Genomic DNA, 13,668 nt, shown 5'->3' with positions numbered 1-13,668 from the left:
GACTGCCTCCAAGAGTCTAAGAATCTGATCACCATATTTCACTGGGGACCCTTGGGTGGTCAAGTGGCCCCATTCTTTCCAAATAGCAGCATGTGCAGGTAGCACCAGAAAGGCAGACTTGGAGTCAGTGTAAATGGCTATTCTTTTTCCTTTTCCCAGCTCTAAAGCTCGAGTCAGGGCTATGAGCTCAGCTAATTGGGCTGAAGTGCCTGGTGGCAGAGGCTTAGCCTCTATGGTCTCAAAACTGGAGACTACTGCATACCCGGCTCTTCTTTTTCCATCCAAGACAAAGCTGCTTCCATCAGTGTACCCGATTTCCTCAGGATTGCTCAAAGGATCTTCTGACAATCCCTCTCAGGGTTTTGTCCAGCAGGCCAAGGTTTCTAGGCAAGAGTGAAAGGGGAGAGAGCCCTTGGGGGTAGGCAGGAGGATGGCTGGGTTAAGAACCTTACAAGGGGGTATAGTGAGGCCTGGATTTTCCATCAGCACTGCTTGATATCTGAGGATTCTTTGATCAGACATCCATAATGGCCTCTCCCATTTAGGAGTTGTTTCACTTGGTGGCTGGTAAAAATAGTTAGTTTGCCCCCAAAGGAGAGTTTTAAAAAATCTTCTATCATGACTGCAATAGCTGCAAGATTTCGAAGGCAGGGGGGCCAGCCTCGGGGGGTTGGGTAGAGCCTCTTGGATAAATAAGCTACAGGCTGGGGCTCAAATCCAAACCTTTGAGTTAACACTCCTAAGGCTATTCCCTCTCTTTCGTGAACATAAAGTTGGAATGCTTTCTCTGGGTCTGGCAACCTCAAGGCAGGTGCCTGAGTTAAGCTTTGTTTTAGTGTGGCCTCTGCCTTCTTTTGAGGAGTTCCCCACATCAGTGGGACTGAATCATCCCGTCCCTTTAAGCTGGGCATTTAGACCATAGTTGGGTATCCAGATTCTACAATACCCAGTTAGCCCCAGGAAAGCGCACAATTGTTTTTGAGTCGTGGGGGAGGACAACTGGATGATTCTTTGTACCCGATCAGAGGACAGCCTCCTGGACCCGTGTGTAATCTGAACTCCCAGGTAAGTGACCTTTGTCTTGACCATCTGTGCCTTAGCACTGGAGACTTTATATCCCCTCTCTGCCAAAAAGTTTAGAACCTGAGTTGCATGTTGTTGGGCATTTTTCTCATCTGGAAAGAAGATTAGTAGGTCATCTACATATTGTAATATTTTCCCATTAGGTCCCAGGTCCAGATCTAGGAGATCCCAGCTAAGGGCCTGTCCAAACAGGTGGGGGCTATCTCTGAACCCCTGAGGTAATACTGTCCAAGTCATCTGTTGGTGTTTTTCTCCTGGGGCCTCCCACTTGAAAGCAAAAAGACATTGGGATTCTTTAGCCAGTGGTATGCAAAAAAATGCATCTTTGTGATCCAAGACTGTAAACCACTTGGCACTGGATGGGATTTCTCCCAAGATTACATAGGGATTGGGTACTGTGGGATGGAGGGGGACTATAGCTTCATTTATGATCTGGAGATCTTGAACCATGTGCCAGGTTCCATCCTTCTTCTTTACTGAGAGGTAAAGAAGGGTGTTACAGGGCGAATTGGTGGGGACCAATAGCCCACAAGCCAGGAATTTATTTATTAAAGGCTGTAGTCCCACCCAAGCCTCTCTTCTGAGGCGATATTGTTTCCAGTTGGGAAACCGAGTAGGATCTCGGAGGACAATGATGACCGGTTCAGCTTGGTGGGCTCGTCCAGGAATCCCCTGGTCACACACCTGGGAGTTAATTTTGTCCTCCCATAGTTTTTGGTCCCTCTCTATTGAAGGTGTAATGGGTTTTTCAGTAGTAACCAGGAGCTGTAGAGCTCTAGGGGCTGAAAAGCTTCCCATCACAAGAGTGGTCCCAAGTTTAGTGAGTATATCTCTTCCCCGTAAGGGAGTAGGGCACTCAGGGACCACCAGAAACTGGTGGGAAAATATTTGTCCATCCCAGCAACAAAGAAGGGCTTGGGTGAACCTTTTAGTAGTTGTTTTTTCCTGTAGCACCCAAAATGGGACAGGTTTGGGAGGAGAAGCTTCCAGAGTAGGAAGTCAGGACAAAGCAGGTAACCCTGTGTCAACCAAGAAATCTCAGGCCTACCTGCCACATCCAGTTGCACCCTTGGCTCCAGCCCTGTGATATCTGGGACAGGCGGGCTGGCTGGAGCGGGCCACTTCAGTCCTGTTGAACCATCCTGAGGGAAGGCTTGGCACTTGACCCTGAGGCTCTTGGGTCCCAAGGACAGAGTGCTGCCCAGTCTCCCAGTTGACGGCATTTGTAGCAAGCCATTATAGGAGACTTGTCAAGGTTTAGACACTCTTTGGCCCAATGCCCTGCCTGTCTATAGATCAGGCATTTGTCTCGTGCCTTGTCCTTGAAGGACTCGGGGTTTGCCATAGGGCTTCCCTGGAGGGCAGCCAGCATCTGGGCATGCCTTGTCTCTTTCCTTTTCTCCCTCTCCTGGGCCTTGGCCTCCTTCTCCTGTTCTCTGTGATAAAAGGTATTGATGGCTGTCTGGACCATCTTGTCTAAAGAGGTAGTGCGGTCCTGCTGTTGTAGCTGTTGTAACTTAATTCTGATATCTGATGCACACTGGGACAGGAATTTGTCCTTTAAAATCACCTGTCCCTCATAAGAGTCTAAGTCCAGATTGGTAAACTTTTGGAGGGTCTCTTTTAGCCTTTGCAGAAAGGCAATGGGGTTCTCATTGGGCTCCTGAGTTATTGCTGAGACTGGGCATGGCTCCACAAGTAAGAGGCTTCCTTCTATTTCCATGCGTGAACTCCCTTAGGAAAGTCTTTCTCAAGCTTATCTTACCCAGTACTGTTGCAACCTGAGAGCCAGGCGTCCCCAGGTCAGGGTGCAGATCCCCAGGCAGGCTGAGGCATGACAGCCTCCTGGAGACTGAATCCCTGGGCAGGTCAAGGCAGGTCGGCCTTCTGAGAATTGGGTCCCTGGGCAGATAAAGGCACAACGACCTCCTGGGAACCCTGGACTGGCAGATCCCCAAGCAGGTTGAGGCATGACAACCTTTCGAGAACAAGATCTCTAGGCAGGTCAAGGCAGGTTGAGCTCCTGGAACCCCCAGACTGGAGTTGGGTGTCCCCAAGGTCTCCAGCATGTCCAGTGCTGGGTAGGATTAAGGAGTTGTAATTTTAACTCATCGCCAGCTTGTTCACCACAGATGGGAATAGATATTATGAGGTAAAGCAATCCAAGCCTGTGCCCTGAGACTGGGAATCAGCGAAACAGTCATAAGCCTTATCCTCTTACTGCTATGAGGGATTTAAGTCATTGATTTCTTCCCCTAGTCTTCCATTAGAACAGGTTAGTGTGTCTCCCCTGGTAAGCATTATTGTCATAGACCCACTTTAGGTAATGACAGAAGTAATGACAAAAGAGTGGGTTATCTGGCCCTATTATGTGGAGAAGGCAATGGCACCCCACTCCAGTCCTCTTGCCTGGAAAATCGCATGGACAAAGGAGCCTGGTAGGCTGCAGTCCATGGGGTCGCTAAGAGTTGGACACGACTGAGCGGCTTCACTTTCACTTTTCACTTTCATGCATTGGAGAAGGAAATGGCAACCCACTCTAGTGTTCTTGCCTGGAGAATCCCAGGGACGGGGGAGCCTGGTGGACTGCCATCTATGGGGCCACACAGAGTCAGACACGACTAAATTGACCTGGCAGCAGCAGCAGCAGGGGCATTAATGTGTTTTAATAGTAGACTGGATGGAGCAAGGGGGCAGGGTCCTGATTGTAGGAGTTAGTATTTGGCTTAAGAACAAATTTGTTAAGAGGCAACAGACCAGATGTTCCATAAAAGTGGAGCGGAGATTTGATCCGGGGGTATGTTTGTAACTTTAGGAGAAGGGTGGTAAGGGTTTGGATCCAAACAGCCTGCAGGGCTAACTTCCAAAGTGGCAAACATGATCCCTGGAAGCCCAATTGCCTTTGAAGGGATGCCAACGGATGGACTTCTCACAGGCATTGTGTGCCTGTCGCCCACCCTAGCAGCTTCACTGAGAGATGCTGTTGTTGCACATGTTGAGGAAACATGGAAGATGGAGGCCTGAATATCTAGAAGGGTTGGATATTATACAATATTTCACTCCCAAGGGCTAGCTATTTTCTAGTTGTTCCTCCAGAAGATGGTAGAGCAAACATCATGGGCCAGGACGGGGCTCAGGAAAAGAGCATGAAACAGGAGGGAAGGGGGGAGAGCACAGCCTTTGAAAAAATGGCATAGCACAGTTCAGCTCAGTTCAGTCGCTCAGTTGTGTCCGACTCTTTGCGACCCCATGAATCACAGCACGCCAGGCCTCCCTGTCCATCACCAACTCCCGGAGTTCACTCAGACTTACATCCATCGAGTCAATGATGCCATCCAGCCATCTCATCCTCTGTCGTCCCCTTCTCTTCCTGCCCCCAGTCCCTCCCAGCATCAGTCTTTTCCAATGAGTCAACTCTTCGCATGAGGTGGCCAAAGTACTGGAGTTTCAGCTTTCACATGATTCCTTCCAAACACCCAGGACTGATCTCCTTCAGAATGGACTGGTTGGATCTGCTTGCAGTCCAAGGGACTCTCAAGAGTCTTCTCCAACACCACAGTTCAAAAGCATTAATTCTTAGGCACTCAGCTTTCTTCACAGTCCAACTCTCACATCCATACCTGACTACTGGAAAAAACCATAGCCTTGACTAGACAGACCTTAGTTGGCAAAGTAATGTCTCTGCTTTTGAATATGCTGTCTAGGTTGGTCATAACTTTTCTTCCAAGGAGTAAGCGTCTTTTAATTTCATGGCTGCAATCACCATCTGCAGTGATTTTGGAGCCCCAAAAAATAAATTCAGCCATTGTTTCCACTGTTTCCCCATCTATTTGCCATGAAGGGATGGGACCAGACGCCATAATCTTCGTTTTCTGAATGTTCAGCTTTAAGCCAACTTTTTCACTCTCCTCTTTCACTTTCATCAAGAGACTTTTTAGCTCCTCTTCACTTTCTGCCATAAGGGTGGTGTCATCTGCATATCTGAGGTTATTGATATTTCTCCCGGCAATCTTGATTCCAGCTTGTGCTTCTTCCAGCCCAGTGTTTCTCATGATGTACTCTGCATAAAAATTAAATAAGCAGGGTGACAATATACAGCCTTGATGTACTCCTTTCCCTATTTGGAAACAGTCTGTTGTTCCATGTCCAGTTCTAACTGTTCCTTCCTGACCTGAATACAGATTTCTCAAGAGGCAGGTTGGGTGGGCTGGTATTCCCATCTCTTTCAGAATTTTCCACAGTTTATTGTGATCCACACAGTCAAAGGCTTTGGCATAGTCAATAAAGCAGAAATAGATGGTTTTCTGGAACTCTCTTGCTTTTTTGATGATCCAGCAGATGTTGGCAATTTGGTCTCTGGTTCCTCTGCCATTTCTAAAACAAGCTTGAACATCTGGGAGTTCACGGTTCACGTATTGCTGAAGCCTGGCTTGGAGAAATTTGAGCATTACTTTACTAGCATGTGAGATGAGTGCAATTGTGTGGTCGTTTGAGCATTCTTTGGCATTGCCTTTCTTTGGGATTGGAATGAAAACTGACCTTTTCCAGTCCTGTGGTCACTGCTGAGTTTTCCAAATTTGCTGGCATATTGAGTGCAGCACTTTCACAGCATCATCTTTCAGGATTTGAAATAGCTCCACTGGAATTCCATCACCTCCACTAGCTTTGTTCCTAGCGATGCTTTCTAAGGCCCACTTGACTTCACATTCCAGGATGTCTGGCTCTAGATGAGTGATCACATCATCATGATTATCTGGGTCATGAAGATCTTTTTTGTACAGTTCTTCCTTGTATTCTTGCCACCTCTTCTTCATATCTTCTGCTTCTGTTAGTTCCAGACCATTTCTGTCCTTTATCGAGCCCATCTTTGCATGAAATGTTCCCTTGGTATCGCTAATTTTCTTGAAGAGATCTCTAGTGTTTCCCATTCTGTTGTTTTCCTCTATTTCTTTGCATTGATCATTGAGGAAGGCTTTCTTATCTCTTCTTGTTATTCTCTGGAACGCTGCATTCAGATGCTTATATCTTTCCTTTTCTCCTTTGCTTTTTGCTTCTCTTCTTTTCACAGCTCAAGAGCATAACTTAAACCGATTAAAATCAGTTGGGTCCAAGATGACAAGTCAAATTCAAGTTAACCTTAGTCCCCAATATGTAAGCTAAATGACACACCCAGAGGCGGCAGGACAGCTCCAAATCACTGTCAAAAGACAGAGGAGTTGGTGGTTCCCCAGTGGTTGGGATGATCCTCCCACTCGTTAGCATATGAATTCACCCCGCTTGCAAAACCTATCCAGGCCCCATTCCATGGCTGGAGCCCTCTGCAAGAGCCCACACCCTGCAGTGTATGCTTCTCTCTGAATCCTAACAAATCGACCTCTTACCTATCACTTTGTCTCTCACTGAATTTTTGCAATGAGACATCAGAGCCTGAGCTTCACTGGGTCCTGAAGCCAGGCATCCTGGGTTTTGGCCATGCTGGAGTCCCAGGAGAGAGAGCTGAAGGACAGAAGGAAAAGACAGTGGGGAAAATGTGCCAAGGAATCTCCTTCATAGCCTGCCAAAAACTCTGCTAAATACCTTACCTGTGCTCACAATTTTCATTGGTCTGATCCTTGGCACAAAGAAGATTAAGAACAGAAGAACCTCCACTGGCTTGGGTAACAGCTACTGGGGCTCAGAAGATAGTGCCTTTGGGACATACTGAGGAGTAACCTAACCTGCCTCTTGAGAAATCTGTATGCAGGTCAGGAAGCAACAGTTAGAACTGGACATGGAACAACAGACTGGTTCCAAATAGGAAAAGAAGTACGTCAAGGCTGTATATGTCACCCTGCTTACTTAACTTCTATGCAGAATACATCACGAGAAACGCTGGACTGGAAGAAGCACAAGCTGGAATCGAGATTGTCGGGAGAAATATCAATAACCTCAGATATGCAGATGACACCACCCTTATGGCAGAAAGTGAAGAGGAGCTAAAAAGCCTCTTGATGAAAGTGAAAGAGGAGCGTGAAAATGTTGGCTTAAAGCTGAACATTCAGAAAACGAAGATCATGGCATCCGGTCCCATCACTTCATGGGAAATAGATGGGGAAACAGTACAAACAGTGTCAGACTTTATTTTTGGGGGGCTCCAGAATCACTGCCGATGGTGACTGCAGCCATGAAATTAAAAGACGCTTACTCCTTGGAAGAAAAGTTATGACCAACCTAGATAGTATATTTAAAAGCAGAGACATTACTTTGCCAACTAAGGTCCGTCTAGTCAAGGCTATGGTTTTTCCTGTGGTCATGTATGGATGTGAGAGTTGGACTGTGAAGAAGGCTGAGCGCCGAAGAACTGATGCTTTTGAACTGTGGTGTTGGAGAAGACTCTTGAGAGTCCCTTGGACTGCAAGGAGATCCAACCAGTCCATTCTGAAGGAGATCAGCCCTGGGATTTCTTTGGAAGAAATGATGCTAAAGCTGAAGCTCCAATACTTTGGCCACCTCATGCGAAGAGTTGACTCATTGGAAAAGACTCTGATGCTGGGAGGGATTGGGGGCAGGAGGAGAAGGGGACGACCGAGGATGAGATGGCTGGTTGGCATCACGGACTCGATGGACGTGAGTCTGAGTGAACTCCGGGAGATGGTGATGGACAGGGAGGCCTGGAGTGCTGTGATTCATGGGGTCACAAAGAATCGGACACGACTGAGCAACTGAACTGAACTGAACTAAACTGAGGAGTAACCTCTCCAGCGTCCCTCAATTGTGCCCACTGCCACCCACCTGTTCGCAGGGGTTCGAGGAAACAAGAAATGACAGATTGTAAAGGAATTATGATTTTGTTAGGCATATGTCCCTCCAGCCATAGGAGCAAGGACCTCCTACCTTAACTGGAGGTCTTCTGGAATCTGAGACTGAGTCACGTGAGCTTTCTGCTGAGTTCGTTTTTCACTGTCCCAGTTTCTGGCATGATGGGCCTCTTGTCACTTTGCGCTGGGTTTTCTTCACATTCTGATTCTACCGTTGGAGCTTTGCCAAGTTGGGCTTCTGCTGTGCTTGGCCTCCTATTTGCAGGAGCCGTGCCAAGGTTGTTTCAGCCAGGTTAAACCCAAGTCACAGCACCATAGATGAAAGGGGAGTGTGATCTCAGTTCTGTCTCATCTCAACAAAAGTTTCAAGTGACAGACGGTAAAGCCCTTGGCGTGTCACGGCTCTCAGACAGGCCCTGTGATAGATCTTAGGTCTCGAATAGATTGTTATAGCTCTTGGACAGATCAGTATTACAGCTCTGTATTACAGCTGAGTTTTATTTAGAAAATAACAGGAAAATACGTCTCGAGGCATGAGGGCATGCCTACCCAAAGACGCAAAGAGAAAAGAGAGAGAATGAGCGCACGCGTTGCAGGGAAAAGAGAGACTTCTGGCCCTTTGGCTCCTCTTTTTATATGTTTTTCCCGCCCCCTGGGCCTGCCCTATGTCAACTGGGCTAGCCGGGAGTGTTGTTTGTTCTACCTAAGGTCCTCACTCGGGTCTTTGGTCTTCGGACCTTCCTTTGTTCTATTTTCACAGGCTTCTCCCTTCTTTGTCTTTTAGCTACCGCCATTCTGGACTCCTTTTCCGTATTCTAACTACCTAATACTAATTATCTTCTAATAGATAAATTCTATTATGCTTATTGGGGTATGACCACAGGCCTATTGATAATTATCCACTGTTAACTACCTGGGCTTAAGGCATACGAATCACAGGTTTAAGGCATACGAATCACGGGTTAACGTTGGTTGTATCTTTCTCCTCTTTTGTTCAGACTAGTTTCAGAAAATTTGGGGAGGTGGGTTTGAGCATGTCCACTTAGGGCATATAAGGTTTTCTCAAAAACTGGTGGGGTCCTTGGCCAAGAGGAGACTCTGCCTTGGGCCCTCAGGTGTAACAAAGTGCACTCCACTATCTGCATTGTCCTTCTGAGTGGGTTTGTTTTCCAGAACGCGTGGCTACAACATTTGGTGCATTGTCCAGGAAACTCCTCACTTTGAGGAGACAAGTCCCATTTGGGACTACTCTGAGGCCTTGAGGCTTGAATCTTCTAGAGGGGGGAAGGTGCCTCTCCCTTCTGGAAGGATTCTGCTTCTCAACACCCAGACCTTTCACGTTAGCAGCTAGTGAATGGCAGCAGGGGAACTGAGCGCTCAGGTGAGGAGGAACCCACCAGGCAGGGTGGAAGAGGGGGCCTGATCACCGCCCTGGGAGGGACTAGAAAGGGCATGGACCCACAGGAGCCTGGAATAGGCAGGTGGCAGCGATTGCTTGGTACACAGGTTGACGAGCATGTTGGGGCTTAGGAAGGAAATTTGTGAATGTCATTTAGGAGGTGGTGTCCACACCGTCTTGGGGAAAATTATTACCAAGAAATCACCAGGTGATTGTTAGGAGAAGAAACTTGGTCTTTGTGTGCTCATATTCTGCCCTCACCAAGGAGGTGTCCCATTTGTTATGAAATTCTTGACTCCCTCGGAATTGTCAGGCTAGAAGGAGGAGGATACAGAAATGAGTATGAATTGGCTTTTCTCAGGAAAAGCCAAAACGGCCTGGGACATGGGATATTTAACCCATCTGTGTTTTCATCTGCACCCGATCAAGCCCACCAAGCCAGAATAGACTTTAAAAGTTAAGGGAGAAACAGTCTTGGACTACATGGTGTTCTGGTTCAGCCGTGCTGACCAGCAGGTGAAGACACACTGATCCCCCTTCTCCCTCTGGGATATGGCAGGTAAGGCTCTCCTCACCCCAATTAGGAAGGAGGCGGAATGGCAAATTTAAGTGTTTCATTGAGTGGAAATATCAGAAGTACTTAGGGTACCGAGAACTTCAGAACGAAAATAAAAAGTAGAAGAAGGTCTGAGAAGGTATGCAAGATGAGGGGAAGGGAATCTAAGGCAACTGTGCTGGAGTGCATGATAACAATTTAAAGAAGGGATTTGGAGGAAACTATGGGGTGAAGATGACACCTAACCACCTCCGCATACTCTGTGAGGTCGAATGGCCCCCTATTGGAGTAGGATGGCCACCAGCGGACATCATGAACTTAAAAATAGTGGAAGCAGTCTATACAGTAGTCAAAGGAAAGCCACGACACCCAGATCAATACCCATATATTGACTCATGGCTAGGGTTAGCTCAAGACTCTCCTGCTTGGACAAGGTTCTGTATCCAGAAGGGAAAGGGAAAAATATTAATGGCACAAAAATGGACTGATGATAAAAAAAAGAAATTCTACAGGATTTGGATGGGGATGACCTGCCCCCTCCTCTGTACCGGATGATGACACGCCCACCACCCAATGCTCCACCAGGACCAGAGGCCACCTTAATGCCCGATCTAGGGCCAGGTGAAGTTCCTGCAGCAGCCGCTGCTCCCCTGTCAACTCTCCTGGAGATAGTAGAGCCGCCATTTTGGCAGCCTCCAGTCCCAGCGATGGTGACCTCTGGTCAATGCTCCCAGGATTACACCTCAGCTGGACCTCCTAGATTGTATCCACCTCTTGGTGAGTACTGATGGGAAGGGGGAAGAAAACACAGGAATTAGACAGAGGCTGCACTCTGCCAAGGAACAGAGGGAAAGAACCCCACTACAGATGCCCCTCAGAGAGCTACAACAGCCTCCGGTTCAGGACGCACGTGGGCACTACCATCCACCCCCTGTAGCCTATTATTACCAGCCATTTTCCTCTACGGATATATTAAACTGGCAGAGATACACTCCATTGTACCTGGAGGAGCCACAAGCCATGATTAGCCTAATGGAGACTATTTTTCAAACCTACCACCCTACGTGGGATGACATAATCCAAGTACTAGTCTCCCTTTTCAGCACTGAGGAAAGACACAGGATCCTAACTGAGGCCAGAAAATGGTTAAGAGAAATGGCACCTGAGGGTATTGCAAACCCGCAGCGGTGGGCAGAACTAGCCACCCCCGATAAGAGACCCAACTGGGACTGTAACACAGAGGAAGGGAGGGGCCACCTGGAGAGATATTGGGTGGCTATTTTACAAGGTCTCAAGAAGGGGGCCCGAAAACCTATGAGTATGGCAAAACCCTCCAAAGTGATTCAAAGGGAAAATGAATCACCCTCTGAGTTCTATGAAAGACTGTGCGAAGCCTATATACTTTATATGCCAATAGATCCAGAGGCTGCTGGGTCTCAGATGGTGATAAATGCAGGCTTTGTGTCTCAAGCCTACCCCGAAAATGTCAGATGGGGGGACACCAAGTGACTCATGAATTTGTATAGATCCCTGAATGCCCAGTACCTTAGTTGGGAAGAGACTTGCTGTCTAAATTGGGGACACAAGTGACCTTTCCCCTCATGAAAGACCCACTCTGCAAGTGGGCTCAACCACCTATTTACTCTTCCTCTCAGTAACCCCTCAAGATGAATGGAGCTTGCACGATATCCCGGAAGGGAACCCGGATGGGCTAAACAGTGGAGAGGGAGAGTTAACGCAACAATTCCCTGAGGTCTGAGTGGAAGATAATACCCCCAGGCTTGCAAAACAAGTCCCACTGGTAATAGAACTCAAATCCGGTACAATTATGTCAGCATCTGCCTTGGGCCTGCCAGACCTTGCGAAGCCGTTTACTCTTCACGTGACTGAAAAGGACAAGGTGGCTATGAGAGTGTTGTCCCAGATTATGGGGACATGGGACAGACCCGTGGCTTATCTCCCGAAAGGGCTGGACAACATTGCCACTGGGTGGCTGGGATGCTTACAGGCAGGGGCAGTTGCTGCAGTTGCCTTACTGGTCCGGGAGGCAACCAAGCTGACTTTGGGCCAAGATTTGATCGCAAAAGTCCCGCATGAGGTCAACACTCTCCTGTGAGGGGACCCCCATAAATGGCTGTTGACATCCCGGATTATTCAATACCAGGGACTGTTATGTGAAAACCTCCATGTTACTACTGAGCCTCGTCAGGCCCTGAATCCAGCCACTCTCCTTCCTGTGGGAGAAGGTGGACCCTCACATGATTGCAAGGAAATATGCCAGCAGACCTGACTTGAGAGACCAGCTAATCCCGGACCCAGATTTTGTCCTGTACACCAACGGCACCAGCCTGGTGAAACAAGGACAACAACTGTCGGAATATGCAGTATTCATGGAAGGAACCATCACTGAGGCTAGCTCTCTGCCATCACACTGGTCCGCTCAACGGGCCAAACTGTATGCTCTAATCCAGACCCTCAGCTGTCAAAAGGTAAGAAGACAAACATTTACACTGACTCCAGGTATGCTTTTGCCACACGACATGTACACAGAAATCAGTATAAGGAGACAGGCCTTTTGACAGCTAGTAAAAAAGATATTAAAAATAAGGAAGAAATTCTGACCCTATTAGATTCTGTCTGGGAACCAGAAAGGGTTGCAGTCATACACTGCTGAGGACGTCAATAAGAGGATACCCTTTGGGCTCAGGGAAACAGACTGGCAGATAAGACCACTAGACAAGCAGCTGAGGGCTTGGGGGTGACAAGTGAGGCCCCTATTAAAGCTCTCATATTGGCGGAGCTGCCTGAGCCAACGCTGGACTCACCAGAATACACTGAAGCCCAAAACCAACTAGCCAAAGCAGAAGGGGCCGTCAAGACTGAAAAGGGACGATGCAAATTGCGAAGTGGCAAATTATTGGTACTAGAGGAGCTGGCGCCCACTCTGGTAAGCCAAACACCAAGCAACCCATCTAGGCCATGATAAACTGGAAGAGCTAATTCAAAAATATTTCTTGGTTCCCCACCTCTCTTCCCTATGTAGGACAGAATCTCAGAACTGCACTGCCTGCTCACAGGTCAATGCTGCCTGTCCGCACACACGAAAACCTCCAGGATTTCAGCTAAAAGGCATGCTGCCCTTTGAATACCTGAAACTGGACTTCACTGAAATGAAACCTCACAGACCCTACTGTTACCTGCTGGTCACGGTATGTACGTTCTCGGGATGGGTAGAAGCTTTTCCTACCCGGACTGAAAGAGCATCAGAAGTAGCCTGGTGCCTGCTTAGGGAGATAGTACCTAGATTTTGGTTTCCTACCAGCATCGTATCAGACAATGACCCGGCTTTTGTGGCTAATTTAGTACAACAAGTAAGCAACACTTTTAGTGGAAATTACATACAGCATATAGGCCCCAGAGTTCTGGGATGGTGGAAGGAACCAACCAGACTCTTAAAGAGACACTCTCCAAGTGGATCATAGAGACTGACTGCTCCTCAATGGACTTGTTTCTGATGGCTCTGCTCAGACTCAGGATGACCCCACAGTCCCTTGGCTATTCTCTGTCTGACGCAGGATACAGCATGCTTGGGGCTGGTGCATGGGGATGACCCACAGAGATGCTATGGGGAGGGAGGTGGGAGGGGGGTTCATGTTTGGGAACACATGTAAGAATTAAAGATTTTAAAATTAAATAAATAAATAAAAGGTCAACTCTTTCTGGGTCATAAAAAAAAAAAAAAAGAAAATGTGCATAGGAGGCCCCTCCCATAATCAAACAGGTGTCAACAAATTTGCCTCAGGTAAGGGGAGATGCGATTTCACAACAGGTGG

The sequence above is a fragment of the Budorcas taxicolor genome, chromosome 7, assembly GCF_023091745.1.
Source record: "Budorcas taxicolor isolate Tak-1 chromosome 7, Takin1.1, whole genome shotgun sequence".
Taxonomy (NCBI): domain Eukaryota; kingdom Metazoa; phylum Chordata; class Mammalia; order Artiodactyla; family Bovidae; genus Budorcas; species Budorcas taxicolor.
Note: the sequence above shows the minus strand (reverse complement) of the source record.